This window comes from Peromyscus leucopus, chromosome 18 (assembly GCF_004664715.2).
Source record: "Peromyscus leucopus breed LL Stock chromosome 18, UCI_PerLeu_2.1, whole genome shotgun sequence".
Lineage (NCBI taxonomy): Eukaryota > Metazoa > Chordata > Mammalia > Rodentia > Cricetidae > Peromyscus > Peromyscus leucopus.
The window spans coordinates 18,410,693-18,428,411 of NC_051078.1; the positions used below are offsets into that span (position 1 = coordinate 18,410,693).

Below are 17,719 nucleotides of genomic sequence, written 5' to 3' on the forward strand. Positions count from 1 at the left end.
TCCCCAGCAAACATTATGCAAGATGTAGAAATAGCATTGTCTATGCTGATGAGCAAGCTTTAGATATCCTCTGCTTGTTTCTATTATGAAAGTTATTCGTGTTTGAAAATAATGTTGCATTTCTGCTGTGGAATACTCCTTTTGTACACTGTGAAGATTTGTCACTTGGATTGTTTTAACAAAGAAGCTGACTGGGCAATAGCTGAATAGCATAAGGTTAAGCAGGAGAGTCAAACAGAATTGTGGGAGAAAGAAGGGTGGAGCTGGGGAAGTCATGAGTAGATGCAGAGAGAAGCAAGATGGGCGTGCCGTGCTGATAAAAGGTACCAAGCCACGTGGCAAAGCATAGATAAGAAATATGGGTTAATTTAAAATGTAAGAGTTAGCTGGTAACAAGCTTGAGCTATCAGCCAAGCATTTACAATTGATATTAAGCCTCAGTGTGTTTATTTGAGAGCAGCTGGTGGGACAGGAAAACTCTGCCAATATGTTTCTCTCTTTTTAAAAAAAAAGTTCTTTAATTATAATTTTTACTGTATAAAAATTAAACCTAACCTTCCATTAGTCCAAAGAGGCCATGGAAGTCTATGACCCAATGCCACTCATTAGGCTTCTTCACTGCAAACTCCGGTTTTCTCATTTGTTCCATTAGCTGTAAGTGGGGCTGGATTGTTTTCTCATGATGAAAGGTCTGAATACACTAATTAGGTCAGTCGATTCCCAGAGTGCAAAGGCTAAATTTCCTTTCTTAGACAGACCCTGCATATCTGCAAACCACAGCACAGTTAGATATCCACTGTTCTGTAAATGTTCCTACATGGAGTGCAATCAGGGAGGCTTGGGGAGAGATCAGGAAGGATTTTGACCACATGATGATTGTGCAAGCAGAGAATGTGGGAGAGAAAACTATTCCTCAACCTTTCTCATTAGTACTACAGGAAGAGAGCAAATGAATCCTGTCCCTCTGCTTGCAGTTATGAGCATCTAACCATCACAAAGTGCAATGTAGGGTGAGGAACGGGCCCATTTATTATTGCTCTTCCTGCATTAATATTCATTATGTAGGAGTAAGAACATCCTGCTCTTTCTGGCTGGGGAAGACCAATTAAGCTTCCTTAATAAAGACAGTTCCCAAATGCCCTATATCCTAAGCCAGCTTGGCACTTCCCACCACAGGATGGGCTCAATGGAATCTCAACAAAAGTACATACCTGGGCAAGGCATGAAGGTTAAATAGTAGTATGAAGACAAAGTTAGGCATCTTGGGGTTTTCAAAGCCCTGACTCCTTGGAATACTTTAAATCAAAATTGAACAGGTAAAATTTGAATGTCTATAGATGCCATCTTTGACAACAGGAAAAAATAAAGCAAATATTGGGTTGTGATCTCATAGGTTATTCTTTCTAGGTTTGTTGTTGACTGAAGTCATATGTTTTAAACAAAGCCTCTTTTTTTTTCCCTGAAGACTAGACTTCATTATGGTTTGGAAAGGATGACAGCCCTACCTCTGTCACAGACACCTGACCTCCAGTACACTCTTCCAAGGTGGGCTCTTGAGGTGTCAGATCATGAGGACATCAGCTCCATCAGTGGATTCATCCACCAGGAACTGATAGCAGGATGGACTATTAAGAGGTGGGTCTAGCTGGTCACCTGAGAGCTGTGTCCTTAAAGGGTCTTGTGGTGTTCATGGGCAGCATGTCAGCAGGTAATAACCAAGCAGAAAGCCTCCAGGGGTATGTTCTCCATGATGGAAGGTGCTGGGAAGTGTGAGGTTACTGCAGTCTTCTGCTGAGGTTCAGAGTATTCCCTAGGTGTCTCACAATATATATGCTTCTGTTCATATCATTGTGCTCCTCAATCTCCAAGATGCAAAGCTTGGCTCTTTAACCAGTCTCCACATCTGCTCTGTCATCGCAAGAACTTTTCCATGAACTATCTCTACTTTTTGGGTATTCATATCTCTTACCTGGATAATCTTAAGAGCTCATCATCTGGAGTTTTTAAAACATCTTTCACCTCCACTCATTTGCTCTATCCTGCAATCTTCCACTTCTTCACAGTGAAGGGTTTCAAAAGCACAGTGAGTTCTTTCTTTTTCTACACTTTTCCTAAATATCCTTCCTCAGCTCATCTCAGTATGACACTCATCTCTACCTCACCATCGAGACTGCCCAAGCTAAGCAGTTTACCAATGACATTTTGTACCGTCAGAAGCATTTAGCATATCAACTTTGAATTCTCTTTCCCCTTGGTTTAGGAGTAGTGGTCCTGTCTTAGGTTTCCTCCAACCTCTCCTGGATTCCCCATCTCCTGTACTGGACCCTCTTCCTCACCAGCCTCATCAGGCATCACTTTCTTACTTTCTCTCTGAGCTACACAGCATGCAGTCCTATAATCAACCGTGATCTTCCAACACAGGGGCCTTAATCTTCTAGATATATTCCACCTTAATCATCACTTTCTATTTTTTCTTTGAAATTTATTTATTTCTATTTTTATGTGCATTGGTGTTTTGCCTGCATGTCTGTCTGAATGAGGAAGTTGGACCCTGGAGCTACAGACAGCTGTGAGCTGCCACGTTGGTGCTAGAAATTGAACCTGGGTCCTCTGGAAGAGCAGTCAGTGCTCTTAACCACTGAACCATCTCTCCAGCCCAATCATTCCTTTCTTATTAGCATCCCAAACAAATCAGTTCATTTTATTAGTCTTCCTGCAGAATACCTGTTCCTTACAATCTCTCTGGATGCCCTGTCTGCCTCAGTTGTAGTGTTGTATACATCTTCTCTAGATATTAGACATTCAGTAGGCTTTATATTTCATGTTTTATGTTTGTTTGTATTTGTTTTTTAATGGTGGAGAACTTTTATTTTATTGTTGACATATTCCCTGGCATAGAACAATTCCTCATATATACCTGCTGGATAAAATGCCCTAAGCCTCAATAAACCAGTATCCCAACTGTTCACTAAGAGTCAGGGGCACAGAAGAGAGTCTAGAGAGTTTGTAGGAAAAGTCTCAAGTATTGAAGGATGTAGACAAGCTTAACTTCCCTCTCAGATGCTCAGAAATGTGGAGAAGGGGCACAGCCATTTCACCCGGTCAGGTGACTGGAGCCTTGGAGACACCCACCACCACCACCACCACCAGCATTTTTTTTTTTTTTCTGAGACAGGGTTTCTCTGTGTAGCTTTGCACCTTCCCTGGAACTCACTCTGTAGTCCAGGCTGGCCTTGAACTCACAGAGATCCGCCTGGCTCTGCCTCCTGAGTGCTGGGATTAAAGGCGTGCGCCACCACCGCCCGGCGCATCCCAGGTATTTACAAAGATATTGCTGTTGCAATCTGATGGAAGAGTTCTCAGACACTTGAGGAAGTCAGGTTTCATTAATTACTCCCAAACCAAGCAACTCAGTAGAATTCACAAAACTCACACTACTTCAGTTTGACCCCATTCCCTTCTGAGACAACTTGAAAATCACTAATCAAATAAGTCAAGGCATGCGTATCCCTAAATTTATATGAATCTCTAAAATTTAATTGGGATTTTACCTCCATAGAGACTATCATTTTCAAACTGAGGCATGGATCAATTATTACCTTTTTCATGTAACAAAGATCTATGGCAAACTTTTAATATACCAAGAAGGAAATTATGCTGAGTTGCTGGAATTTTCTGTTTCCTTAATGAAATTACAAGATGATATGCTTACAAAAACCAGAGGTCCAAAAAATAATTAGGGGCACACAAGGTTGGTAGTTTAAAATAAGATGTTCCCAGTAGTCTTGGGTGTGAATACTCGGTCCCTAATTGGTGGAATTGTTTGGGTAGGATTAGGAGGTGTGGCCTTGCTGGAGGAGGTGTGTCACTGGGGACAGGCTTTGAGGTTTCAAAGCCTCACTCCAATCCAAGCTTGCTCATTCTTCTCTCAGCTTGAGGTTCAGATGTGAGTCCTCAGTTTGCTGCTCCTGATGCCATGGCTTTGCTCCACCATCATGGACTGATTATAATAATTTTAATATTTAATATATATAAAGCCCTCTAAAAATGCAAGCCTAGATTGTGGTGGTAATCTAATTGTACTGAAATATTATTTTGATTGTATGTTAATAAATAAAGTTGTCTGGGGGTCAGAGCTATTAGAGCCATAGCAAGAGTGTGGTGGTGGTGGTGGTGGTGGTGGTGGTGGTGGTGGTGGTGGCACACGCCTTTAATCCCATAAGATCTCTGTGTGTTCAGGGATACAGTCAGCATTGGAGACATATACCTTTAAGACCTAGGGGGCTGTACATTCAGACAGTGACGAGGCAGTCATGTGTTTGGGTTTACAACCAATGAGAAGGCAGAACAACATACTTTAAAAAAACGAACCGACAGGAAGTAGGTCTCTTTTCACGAAGCTGGGACAGCAGGAGGAAGGGTGAGATTTTAGCTCTGAGCTCTGACCTCTCGGCTTTCTCTTTTACATTGTTTCTGTGTTTCTTATTTAATAAGACGGTTGGTTACATCTACACTAGATTAATGCTTCTGTAAGGTGCCTGGTCATGATATTTTATCACAGCAATGGAAAAGTAACTAATACATAAGATATAATATAAACTAAAATTCTGCTTTTCTGTCTATCAGTATTGCCATAGCCTGAGTGGTCATTTTTAACTCATACCTTCTCTCCTTCTCTCTCTCTCTCTCTCTCTCTCTATATATATATATATATATATATATATATATATATAGATAGATAGATAGATATAGATATAGATATAGATATAGATATAGATATAGATATATGTATAGATATCACCTCCTTATAATCTATGATCTCCTCTATGTTTGTATTTGTAACTATTGTTAGAGACAGTGTTTCATGTAGCCTCAAACGCTCTATGTAGGTAAGGATGACTTTGAACATTTGATTTTTCTGCACTTCCTTCTAGAGTGCTAAGATCACAGGCATGTACCACCGTGCTAGGTTTGTGTATGTTGGGGATCAAACCCCGGACTTTGCACGAGCTAAGTCAGCAGTCTACTAACTGAGCTGCATCTCAGTCCTCCGACTTCTTTTCAACTTGTACAAAGCCATTTTTCAATTTGGATATGTACCTCCCCCCCACCCCCTGTAGTCCACACATGGGAGGTGAGCAGGGCAGTAATAAATCACTCCAACGAATTGAGCAAACAAATCAAAAAAGATGACTGTCAGCTTTTCCAAATGACTCTATCCTGTGCTCGATCTAAGCAATGTCTGCAAGGCTCAGGTGCACAGGGAGGGAAGGAGGAAATGTAAGAGAGAAAGCAGAAAGCTGCAGGGAGGAAGGCGGGAATGGTGTGGCATCAACTCTGGGCCCCGGTATGAACACAGCAATGCCACTGATAACAAGAGAGGCAGGAGCCGTCTCTCAGGGAGGCGAGATAAGAGGCAAAAGTTAGTCCCAGCAGAGGGGCACCTCAAAGGCCTTTGAGGTTCAGAGCATAGGTCACATCTGTCACATGTTGGAGGTGAAAGGTGGAAGAGGAAAAAAAAATAAAACGAAGTAGAGAGGTGACGGCGGATGGAGGCTCAGTAGGAACCTCTGGGTGAGTGAGTGCTACCTTCTCCAGAGTCTTCAGAGGAGGGGATAGGGCACGTTTGTCCCAAGGCACACTTGTCCTACACGGGGCGTTAAGTGATGATGTCATCCTCTACCATGCCTCAGCCGCCTTCATCTTTTCCTGGTTCTAAACCAATTTTCCGGTGTAATATGACTTTATACTCTAAGGATTTCTGAGTCAGTACTTAAAGATTATGTGACACTTAATAGATTCATATTAATAATTACATTAATTAATATTTCAATAAGGCAGATAAGGAGATTGTCACAGGCCAGATTTATTTGTTTACGGGAAATGAGATTCTTTTTGATTTTTTTTTTAAAAACTTATGTGTGTGAGTATACCTGTGTAAGTTTACCCACGCCACGTGTATGCGGGTGCCCTCGGAGGCTAGAGGGTATCAGGAACTGGAGTTAAAGGACATTGTGAGCCACTTCATGTGGGTGCTGGGAACACAGTCCAAGTCCTCTGCAAGAACAGTAACCATTCTTAACTGCTGAGCCATCTTTCCAGCCCAAGAAACATATTTTTTGTTGTTGTTTTTTTTAATTTTGTTTTCAAGTCAGAGTCTCTCTGTGTAGCCCTGGCTTTCCTAGAACTCTCCTTGGAGACCAATCTGGCCTTGAATTTAGAGATCCACCTGCCTCTGCTTCCCGAGTGCTGAGATTAAAGTTGTGCACCACCGCCATCTGGCTGAAAACTAGATTCTTTACGTGAGTTATGTCATTGAAAACTCATACAAATGTAACGATGAATATATTGTTATCATTTCTGATGCATGTAAAAATCTTTTTTGGGTTTTTTTTGGTTTTTTTTGTTTTTGTTTTTGTTTTTTTCAAGGGAGGAAAAGATTAAGTAAGCTTATTTTACAAACTGGCTGAAAAATAATTTCAAGAAAGTCAATAGAACTTAATACGGTCTCGTCCGTCCTGAAGGAGGTGCCCGATTTGGAGGCGTGATGGCTATGTCCAGATTATCCCCTATTTGGAACCTTCTGCAGGGTCACGCAGGGTGACTGCAGGGTCATGGAGCCATCAGTGCCCTTCCTTCCAGACATGGTGCTGCCAATCTCCTTAAGTCGACATCCCGGTCTTTTAAGATCCATAAAAACAATGGCAAAATTGAAGTGTGTGCCCTTCTTTCCCGCTTCTGGGTAGGCTTCCTTTACTAAACTAGTCAGTTCTTTCAAGGTTGCATCCATCCAGGTATAGATCTACAGCTCGCTCGAGGGCACGTTTCTGCGGGAGAACCGGTCCATTCGGGTGGTGGTGGCCATTGTTGGTGGTGAAGACCCGCAGCAGGAGCGGGCAGGTCTTCTCGCGGTCGATCGGCTTCTCGGGCTCCTTCTTAATCTTCTCCTGGGTAATGCGGGATTCTACTGCCATCTTCCTCCTTCGGCCCGGGAGACGATCGCCCTGACCTCCGACCCCTGCGGCGAGCATGAGCTAGTCCATAAAAAATCTTAATTTATAGTGTCTACCCCTTTTATGATGTCAGCACACCTTCATTGGGCAATACCCAGCTCACTGCCATCTGTCACTGAACGCAGGGTTGAGAAGAGTTTCCGGGTGGCACGCCATTGCGTAGTATTTCTTCCACAGCCTCAATCATGCATGGTGAGATGTAGCAGAACAATTAAGGGAGGAAGACTTTGAAGCATTTAATAATTTTATGATACATATAATTTATTTAGTTTGTAAGTTAATATACTTCAAGATTTAATAATGGCTATGTTTACCAGCCTGCTCATAAAAATTCTTTAAAACTCAAAGATCAGCCCTGGTAATCTAGCCTGAACCACCTTTAGCATATTCTTGTTGATCCGCTGCGACTTAGACTCCATTCTCTGCCATAACAACTCAGTTTCTAGCCAGTGTGTTGTTAAGTATCCTAACTCTTGAATGATTAAGGTCTCAATGTTCTTGCATGTCAGTCTGTCCGAGGGCCTTCAGATGATCTCAGTGGTGGGGACATGGAGTTATCAGAGCCATGTTTTGGAGAATGTGTGTAGGTAAGGAGTAGGTGTCACCAGGAAGCAGTGATTAGCAGTGGAGATCAAACCACTTTCAAGTAGGCCTGAACTTAATATAAAGACAGCTAGCCTCATTCATCCAGTGGTGCTGTAGGGATTTGAACCTGCAGGGGAAGTCAGGTACAGAACTTCACTTGACCAATAACATGGACCTTGAGATTGCCTCTGTAACCGGATAAATCTTTCCTGCCCACCGATTCCTGAATAACCAGTCAGGGGCTTAATATTAATTACAAACTGCTTGGTCTATGGCTCGGGCTTCTTGCTAGCTAGCTCTTTCATCTTAAATTAACCCATTTCTATTAACCTATGTTTTGTCATGTGGCTTTGTGGTGTTACCTGTGTCCCATTACATCTTACTCAGTATCTCTTCTGACTCTGCCTTCTTCTTCTCGTCTCTTTGCTTGGATTCCCCACTTGGCTCTCTTCCGCCTTGCCATAGGCCACAGCAGCTTCTTTATTAACCAATGGTAGCAACACATATCCACAGCATACAGAAAGACCATTCCACAGCACACCTCTCCAACAGGCAGGCTGCTTTCCTTACCTCCATTGTTGTTATGGGGGAAGACAAGTGCTCTAACGATGCCGACTTCCTCCCTGGCTCAGCAATAGGGCATGCTTTTAGAGGTTAATAGAATCAGAGTATTCCTACTGCCTGGTCCCACGTGTTTGGACCAATGGGGAGGAAAGAGGATTGCTGGGGCTTTGGAGTAAATGGCATCTGACTCTCTGAGAAGCAGAAGTATATTGACCTGGCACTTGTCAGCTCTGCAGGGACAAGGGCAGAGCAGCCTGAGCTATGACTGGACCTCTGGAAGTCAGAGAAAAGGGAACGAAGCAGAATTTTGCTGAGGTAGTCATACCGCTGGAGCAAATCCATCCTGCAAACTTTTGAGCTTCCGACGGGTTGATAAATCTTTATGGCAGAAGGCAGTTTGAGCTGTGATTTACAGCAGCACACACACACACACACACACACACCCGTGACTGCTGCAGTCCTCAAAGGCACGAAGTACACGCTCATTGAAAACCGAACGTGCTCGCCGGAAACAGAAGCCAGCGAAGTTGCAGGAGAAACTGGGGGGGTGGAGGGGTTGGGGGTGGGGGGCTGGAAGGCCTAGCAACGGCTGCACTCGGCATTTCAGATGGACCTTTTATAGAAATGGAGGCATGGCAGACAAGGAAGAGAAGCAGCCTTCCCCTGTGACAGGAAGGAGTGTCCGGCCAGCCACAGTGGAGGGGCAAGTTTGACCTGAGCATGGCTTTGCCCTTTCCGCGGACATGACAGTTATGGAAAGGAGTTCCTTTCTGTCAGGCTGAGTGGTGGCTCTAGCATTACATGGTCTCGCGGAGTCTCCTGGTAGATCGGATATGGCAGCTTGTGAAGACGGAACAACGGGTAAAGGGATGCCGTGCCCTCTGACCTGCCCCTGGAGACACACAGGCAGCAGAGAGCCATGAATCCATCAGGACAGCGCAGGGTTCGGGACCATCAACAACTTCATTCAAGAAATTCGTCTTGGTTTCTCTTCTGATCTGCTGCTTTATAATTAGTTGATAAAAAAATGTCTAGACACTGCTCTGCATGATCCACTCCTGTGTCCAGCCCTCGGAAGGCTGAGGTGAGAGGCTCATGAATTCAAGGCCAGCCTGGGTTGATTGGCCTATACAGTGAGTCAGTCAAAATCCTCAGGCTGGAGAAGCAGCTGTGTAACGAGTCCAAAAACAGCTATTAAAAAAAAGAGAGAGAGAGAGAAGAGGGTAGGGTCCTGGCAGCTCCTTCAGAGTGTGTGGTAATAATTCCCGTCCACTGGGCCCTACCTTCCATGGTTCCCTGTGGCCCTTTCCTGTGAACATGAAACAGCAAACAGAACATCCAGCAGTACTGCAAGGGCTAGTCAGCGGAATCCTAGAAACTCAACACCAGAGTTTGGCCCAAGCGTGGTCCCTCCGGTTTCCAGGAGGAAATGAAAGGACTGAGTGTGAGCCTGCCCTTCCCAACTTAGCCATGGGACTCAGTCTCCGGCCCTGCAAGTCAGCACAGGGAGAATTTCCGATCCCACTGCCTCAGCGGCCGACGCCCTCGTCCTGACAAGCCTCCCTCTCTTTTCCATTAAAATTATCTCCCGTTTTCCTTTTCCCCATCCGGAGCCTGGGGATTCTTGGGAAAGCCTGTATCAGAATCTGACGAATGAGTGACCCCCTCGACTTCTCAAAAAACAGCAACTGATCAAGAGCACAAGTTCCCACAACAAAAGACAGAAAATCTTCCCCAGGGGCTGGAGGGTTGAGGCCAGCCAGCGTGCACAGCTGGAAAGAACAAAACCACTACCAAAATCCCCCACACCACAGACGCACTTCTGGCACCCAAACACATCTCTACCTCGACCCACACAGGGAAGCCTGGACCCATTTTCAGAACTATGAAATGGTTTCTTTATAAATATGGAGGGAAGAATACTCTTAGCCTTTTCACTTCACTTGTTCCGAGAGGAACTTTCGGAGAGTCAAACTGTTACGAAATGAGGGGACTCAGACTCCATCGCTATCCAGCAATGAGAATGAATTGAAGCGACTCACTGACCAGCGACTCAGTGACTTATGACAGGCTCTTTGATTTCTCCGGCCCTTGCTCTGCTGTGTTACGAAGACAGGCTGGTGGGAGCCTGCATTTAGGGGATGTTAAATGGATGAGGAATCACCTTAAAACACACACATACACACACACACACACACACACACACACACACACACACACACACACCACAGTGACCGGTACAAAGCACATATTTTACTAAATCATGTTCATCATTTTCAAAGTTAACTAGTCCACTCCAAACACTCCAAAACAAGTTACGCTTCCAGAGGAATCAGAATTCTTTTACCCATAGAAATTTTCTACATTCATACACTCTGGCTATGGAGTTGTGAATTAAGAATGATGTATTTAAAGCGATCCTATTCTAGCTTAAACGCAAAGGCTAATCAATCGCCCCACAGGGGGAACCTGTCAAGCTCTCCTTCCATTGAGACAAACTCAGCAATCCCTAAACCACAAAGAACCAAACAAAGGTGGATGGGTGCCCCGTTCTCTCCATGCCTGTGTGACTCACCCTCAATTCAGAAAGGACACACTGAACTGAGGGCTCTTCTACCCACAAGACTGCTCAGAGCCGTGGGACAGGCAACGCCCCACTCTTTTTTTTTTTTTTTTTCTGCACATTCAAGCAAAATGCTATGTCCTTCCTTAATGGACCGAGTCCCATTTTTGCAGGTGTGTTTTTTTTTATATGCAAGACGGACTGTGGGGAAGGCTGTCCTGTGGGAATGCATCACAGCCTAGGTTAAGAAAACACATTCTCTTGGATTTTTTTTTCCCTTCAACTTTCAGAACACAGGAGAGCCTTCCAACTGCGAGAGAACAAAGCCAAAAACATCAGGAAAATGAACGGGACACTTGAGAGACGTCTGAAAAGGACAGGTGTGCTTTTCAGGAAGCCTCTCCCTCAGCGGCCAGAGCTTTGTGTCCAACCCGGATGTGGCTGATCCACCAAGGTTCTCCGCCTTCGAGTCCTGATATCATCTTCATAGTGTCTACGGGACGACAACACTCCCATTGCCTTGGCCAGTTGTCCCTGCGCTATTTAGCAGCCGCGTTCTCTGATTTCACTAACAAATGGGCAGACATGGTAGCAAATGCAGAGAAACCACTAGCTGAAACTTAAGCCTCCCCGTGCTTCACAGGGGAGCAGCAGCCAGAGAGCAACGAGGGACAGCACCAGCCCTTCCCCTGTCTCCAGCCTCCAGAACACCACAATAGCTAGTATGTTTCAGGGAGCACGGAATCCTGCTCCCCACTAGAGAGTGGCCGGGAGGAGCTGTCCTTACCATGCCTGTTCCACGGAAACAGAGATTCCATCATACATTAGCATTCAAACTGTAAAGCCCTAAGCCCTAAGCTTATCGCTGGGTCGTCCTCTTCCTCGTCTTACGCAAAGCTGAAGGGCCCCAAAGTAACCATCACAGGAAGGACTGGAGGAACGAAGGAATGTTTCCCCCTGGATTTTTAGTTTGCCTTTAATCTTAGCTCCCTTCTTTGAGATGAACACTCAGATACACGGTGGTGTCATCCGCCACCGTCAGAGAGCAAAGAATGGATTTGAGGATTAAATTCCAGTCTCATCCTGTCCCTTCCTGGAATTTCTTTCTACTTTCAGAAGCAGCAGCAGCAGCAGCAGAATTCTCCTTTTCTATTTTTTTTTCTTCCGTTCCTGGACTACGTCCGCTTCAGTCAGTACTGAGCTGAGCTGTAATCTTCGTTCCCCAGAAGTGATTTTCTCCATCTCTTTCATCATGCCACACACTTCTGATGTTACCCAGTGCATCGATACCTCTTAAACAGTGTTCCAAAGCCGGGGCTGAGCCCTTCAAGGCCCCCAAGGAGGCCAGGCCACACCGGGGCGGCTTGGTAATAGAATGTGTCCTCTATAAAAATACTGTGGGATTTTTAATTCCATTGAAGTGTGTGGCAACTTGTGATCTTTATCAGGGATCCAGGGGTGGCACCCCCCCAAAAAATGAGCTACTTTGGACGCCAGGCACTCCTAGGTTCAGATCATGGCTCCCCTATCTAATATTTAAATAACTCAAAGCAAGATCTTTAGCTTATCTCAATCTTAGATGCTTTTTTGAAATATCCTAAGGAAAATACTAGTTATACCACAGACTTTTTGTAGGCCTTAGTTAATATCAGTCAATAATGTGTTTGTAGATTTCTGTATATCCACACATATCCATATGTATGTACAATAGATTCAGTATGCCCACCAACCCAAAACTCTGTTAAATCAAATTCTATTTCTTACCCCATCCCACTCAAGAAACCAGAAATTCTTTATCCACCTTTTTTGTTTGTTTGTTTGTTTGTTTGTTTGTTATTGTTCTGAGTTCATCCATTTCTTTCCAATATCACAACTGAGTTAGCCACCACCTGACCTAAAGCAACATCATTTCTCACAGGACTATTCCAATAGTCTCCCAACTCACCTCCATGCTTTTACTCTTGCCCCTCATAGATGATGCCATCCTTTAAAAGACTAATTAGACCTGGCTATGTCCTTGTATTTAAAAAAAGAATTAAATTCCTTGCCATGTACCACAGGACCTTAGGTCATCTATCTCTCCCTGTATCATCCACACTCTCCCATCATCCATCTGTTTTTAACTACACGGGCTTCTTTGTTTCTTGGACTTACCAAGCCTATCCCAGTCCTGGAACCTTAGCCCTTGCCATTCGGAGCCTACATTTTCTTTCCTCCATTCTTTGTATAGCTGGATTCTCCTCCTCGGTGCTGCCCCTCAAGAAGGCTGTCCCACCACCGAATCTTACCCTATCTCATCTCCACACCAACACAGTCATGCTCTAGCATATACTTTCCTTATTTTCCTTATGCCATTGTAACCATCTGAAATCATTTAGTTAATTTCTAGGATGTCTCTCTCAACTCCGTCCACCTTATTTACGCCAATATTATCAACTCCTAAAGTAATAGCTGACATGAACTAAAGAGGCAATAGATATTTTGCAAATGGGCAAATTGGAAATTTGAGACATACCTTAGAAGAATTGAGATCTGTCACTTTTTCATAAAATTGAAACTACCAACAAAGATGTCCAGTAATCTTAAGGTGTTAGCATAAAAATTTGGTATCATAACCATAAATTTTGCATGGCCAGAAAATTTTGGAGCAACATTAATATGTTCCTAACAGGGACTACAGAGATTGATCAGTGGTAAGAGTGCTCATTCTGCAAGCTGGCCATGACTGAGCATGCCTGCAATCACAGCACTGGGGGCAGAGGCAGGTAGATGCTAGAAGCTCACTGGACAGCCAGCCTAGCAGAAGTGGGAAGCTTTGGGTTGGTTTCTAGTCACTAAGGTGAAATTGACAGGGAAATCACCCAGTATCCTTCTCTGGCTTCCACATGCACACACACACACACACACACACTCACACACACTCACTAGCTTGCACCGTGCCTATACAATGCACATCACACACACACACACACACACACACACAGAGAGAGAGAGAGAGAGAGAGAGAGAGAGAGAGAGAGAGAGAGAGAGAGAGAGAGAAAGGAAAGACAGAGAGGAGCTAGAAAGATGGCTTAGTGGTTACGAGCACTGGCTACTCTTCCAGATGACCCAGGTTCACTTTCCAAAACTCATATAATAGCCCACAACCATCTGTAACTCTAGGTGTAGGGGTTCTGATATCCTCTTTTGGTCTTCATAGTCACCAGGCACACACATGGTGCACAGACATGCATGCAAACTAAATACCCACACACATAACATAAAAATAAGAAGATGAATTAGAAGAAGGGCGAGGAGGGAGAAGAGGAAGAGGAGGAAGAGGAGGAGAAGGAGGAGGGAAAAGAAGAGGAGGAGGAGGAAAAGGAGGAGAAGAAGTTATCTTTGTTCACAACACGGAGCATATTTTAACCCTGGCATTGTCGCTTCCTAACTGAGTGACCTTGCACAAGCCAGTTAACATATTCGACTGGTTTCCTCATCTGAAAATATAAAAATAATAACCAACACATTAGAGAGTTCTGTGGGGATTAAGTGAGCTGAACCTTCTGCCCAGTTCCTGGAACACTGTGCACAGTGAGTAAACAGTGGTTATTATTATGGTTATTGTTACTACAGTAATTAAGTCTGGCTCCATACTTCACAAAGAACACTGACACATTGGGGCCCATCCAGAAGAGAACAAACAATCCAGTGAAGGGGCTGGAAACCACAACTTGTGAGGAACAATTGCCAGAACTGAGGATGTTTGCCTTGGAGAAGACACATTTTAAGAGGAATCGGATAGCTTCAAATTTTTACCAAGAGCTCCTTTATAGAAGAGGTATTAAAAAGATTGGATATTGTTCTAGAACATGCAATCAGAGTCAACTCTTTATAACCTAAAAGCCAAATTGTCCAAAATCAAGCTTGAATTCTACTTATAAAAGGAAGGATATCTTCAGAGATGGTTTTTATGAAGATTGAGTAAGGAAATTATATAGAGCCATTTGAAATGGCCACAATGAGGCTTTCTATTGATATTGAAATGGATGTGTAGGGCCAGTGAGATGGCACATTGGGGAAGGGCTCTTGCTCCTCAGGTGGATGGACAAAGACTGAGTGTGACACCTAGACCCCATGAAAAAGTAGAAAGGGAGAACCGACCCCTCAAAGTTGTCTTCTGACCACCACCATGCATGCTGCTGGTACTTATACACACACAGCAATAATAAATAGGATTAAGGTGTTAAATGTTTAGAAACCTGTGTGCAATGTCAATTGTGAAAGAAGTAAACCATTCAATACAAGCATCTAATCTCTGGTCTGAGAGGGAGGAGGGGAAGGAAGGAGGGACGGGAGAAGAGGAAGAGGGAGAGGGGAGGGAAAGAGTGAGAGAGAAGGAAAGAGGGAGAGGTGGAAGGAGGAAGAGAGATAAAAGGAGAGGAGAGAGGGAGAAAGGGAGAGGTATATGGAAGGAAAAGAGAGACAGAGACACACACAGAGAGAGAGAGGGAGAGAGAGAGAGAGAGAGAGAGAGAGAGAGAGAGAGAGAGAGAGAGAGAGAGAGAGAGGAGAACATAACTCCTACACAAATGAAGCATGGTGCTCGATGAAATAGCACGTTCCCTTTTTCTCCAAGTATTTGAGCAGAGGCCAGACAAGCTCTCACGTGGAACAGCATGAGTAAGGACTTGTGTTAGGAGGAGAGTAGGCAGGGTGAAGGTCTGAAAAGATCTCAAAGTCCCACAGTCTTGGCTCCCGTCGAATATACTGTTGAATTGTGTTGACACAAAACACTGCTCTATTAAACCATACCAAAAAAAAAAAAAAAAAAAAAAAAAAAAAAAAAAAGCCAAGGCTCCCCTACATCTTCATTTCTTCCCAATTCGAACAGTGGAAAATATTTAATAACCAGAGATCCAAAAGGCTGGACCTTATGATCCAGTGGGGCACTGTGGGATAAGGTAGTGAGTATTCTGGTCACTCATTTTTTCTTCTGCCCCGTCAACTTCTCTGAACTTTACCTTCTTGATTCTTCTCTAGAAAGGAGGAAGTTAGGTGCGCTCTAATTCTGAAAGCCTATGAGTCATCTAGATTATTTTATCTGATAAATATGAGCTTAATAGGGAATTAGAAACCACCGGAACTTTGTCAATAAGAATTTCCTGAGGACACTAAGGAGGAAAGACAGCCTCAGAAGTTCAGTCCAAATGTCAGGGATGGCCATTGTCCCAGCCAAATTCAAAGACGGCTAGATGATCCCCTTTATAAGTTGATGAGTGAGAAGCGTCGGGCCCTGACACAGGCATCCACCGTGGTGTCGTCCGGGAAGGAAGGCCTGTGTTCTGCCCACAGGTGTCATTCAGCAGCTACCTACACTACTTCATTAGCCCTTGATGGGATTGCTGTGCTCCTTCCCTACTAAACCTCCACGTAGAATTTTCTAGAAGGGCCAGTGGGAATATGGCTGTTTTCAAGCATTTGAGGACACTGTCTGGTCCTCCTCTGAGATAAAGCTATTTCTTATGTTACAATCCAGGTGATTTACAGTGGTGTCAAGACATAGACTTTTCTTTTCTTGGAACCACACTCTGTTCTTCCTCAACCAGGCCACAGAGCTCCACAGAGCAGGAAAGCCCACAGAATTCCCATGAGGTCATGAAAGATACATTCACCCAGAACACTGGTAGATGGTCTCAGTCTCTTCAAATCCTTCATTCTTCTTCACTATCTCAAGACAATGGAGCAAAGGGAACCTTGTGGTACCATGCGCCTCTCCTGAGAGCTGTCTGTTGCTTACACTGTGGATGAAGGAATCATTGTACCAGGACAATGGTCAAGAGGTCCCTGCTCCGATGGCCAGAACTGACTCGATGCCCTCACACAACTACCTCAAATCTTACACCTAAATGGAAAAGAAATTTATCCCTTCAATTTCGAATTATTCTCTTGTTAATAGTAATTAAAGTGAAATTCCAAATAAACCATTATACAAGCAACAACTCAGATAATTTAGTATGTTCATAATATTACATAGACGTCACCTCTGTCTAGATTCAAAAGATTTTATGCTTTCAAAGTATAATCTTGATTCCTTCGAATGGTTAGTTAAAATTCTTCCATCTGCCCAGTGCCTGCAACTATCAATGAGTTTTCTCTGTCTAAAGATTTATCTCCTCTGGATATTTAGTATAAATGGAGTCATACATAAAACTTGGCCTTTTGACTCTTGGAATATATTCTATTAATCATATCTTGTTATTTACTTTAGGAGGCAGCCACATTTAATAAAGAATTATGTAATATTATATCAACTGACCCAACATGCTTTTTTATTAAGAGGATATTTGTGAAGCATCTAAAATGCCTTAAGAGCAAAAAATTTTTAAAAATCTATTAACTAATTTGACTCAAAAATCTGTCTTTAAGCATAATGTTGTATATATGGGGATTAAGAGTAGGATATGACAAACCTTTTGAGCAGCCAGAGTATGACATGTAAGAGACACATGGAGCAGTGAGATCCTTCTATGTCCATGTCAAAGAATAAGATCAGTATCGGTTAGGATTTGTCCGTGTTCTAGAAACTCAGTTGATTCAGCTTAGCCCCCCAATGGAGGAATGCCTTATGGGGCTGCAAGTGTGGCTCACAACATATGATTTAATGATGTGCTTCCAACTAGGTGGAATGGAGACATGAGAAATATGTTTCTCTCCATTCTAGAAGCTGAGATGTCGAAGATTAAGGCTCGACAGAGGTGTGGATAAAGTTTTACCTCCTCATACACAGCTGCCTATAAAGAAAGGGGTCTGCACACACACACACACACACACACACACACACACACACACACACACACACACCCCAAACTATCCATACCATGGTGGCTAGGATTCCAATCTTCAAATCTGTAACAGAACATGAACATGAAACCACCGCGGCTCCTGTGCAGACTCCATTGTCCGTCCACGTTTTGCTCTCTGTTAATGTGGTGGATAGAAGATGACCATCCCA

General features: G+C 43.7%; 1 pseudogene; it reads right to left on the reverse strand.

Annotated features, from left to right (window-relative positions):
* Positions 1-6,498: 6,498 nt before the first annotated feature.
* On the reverse strand, positions 6,499-7,055 carry LOC114695664 (annotated as a pseudogene).
* Between the last annotated feature and the right edge of the window lie 10,664 nt (positions 7,056-17,719).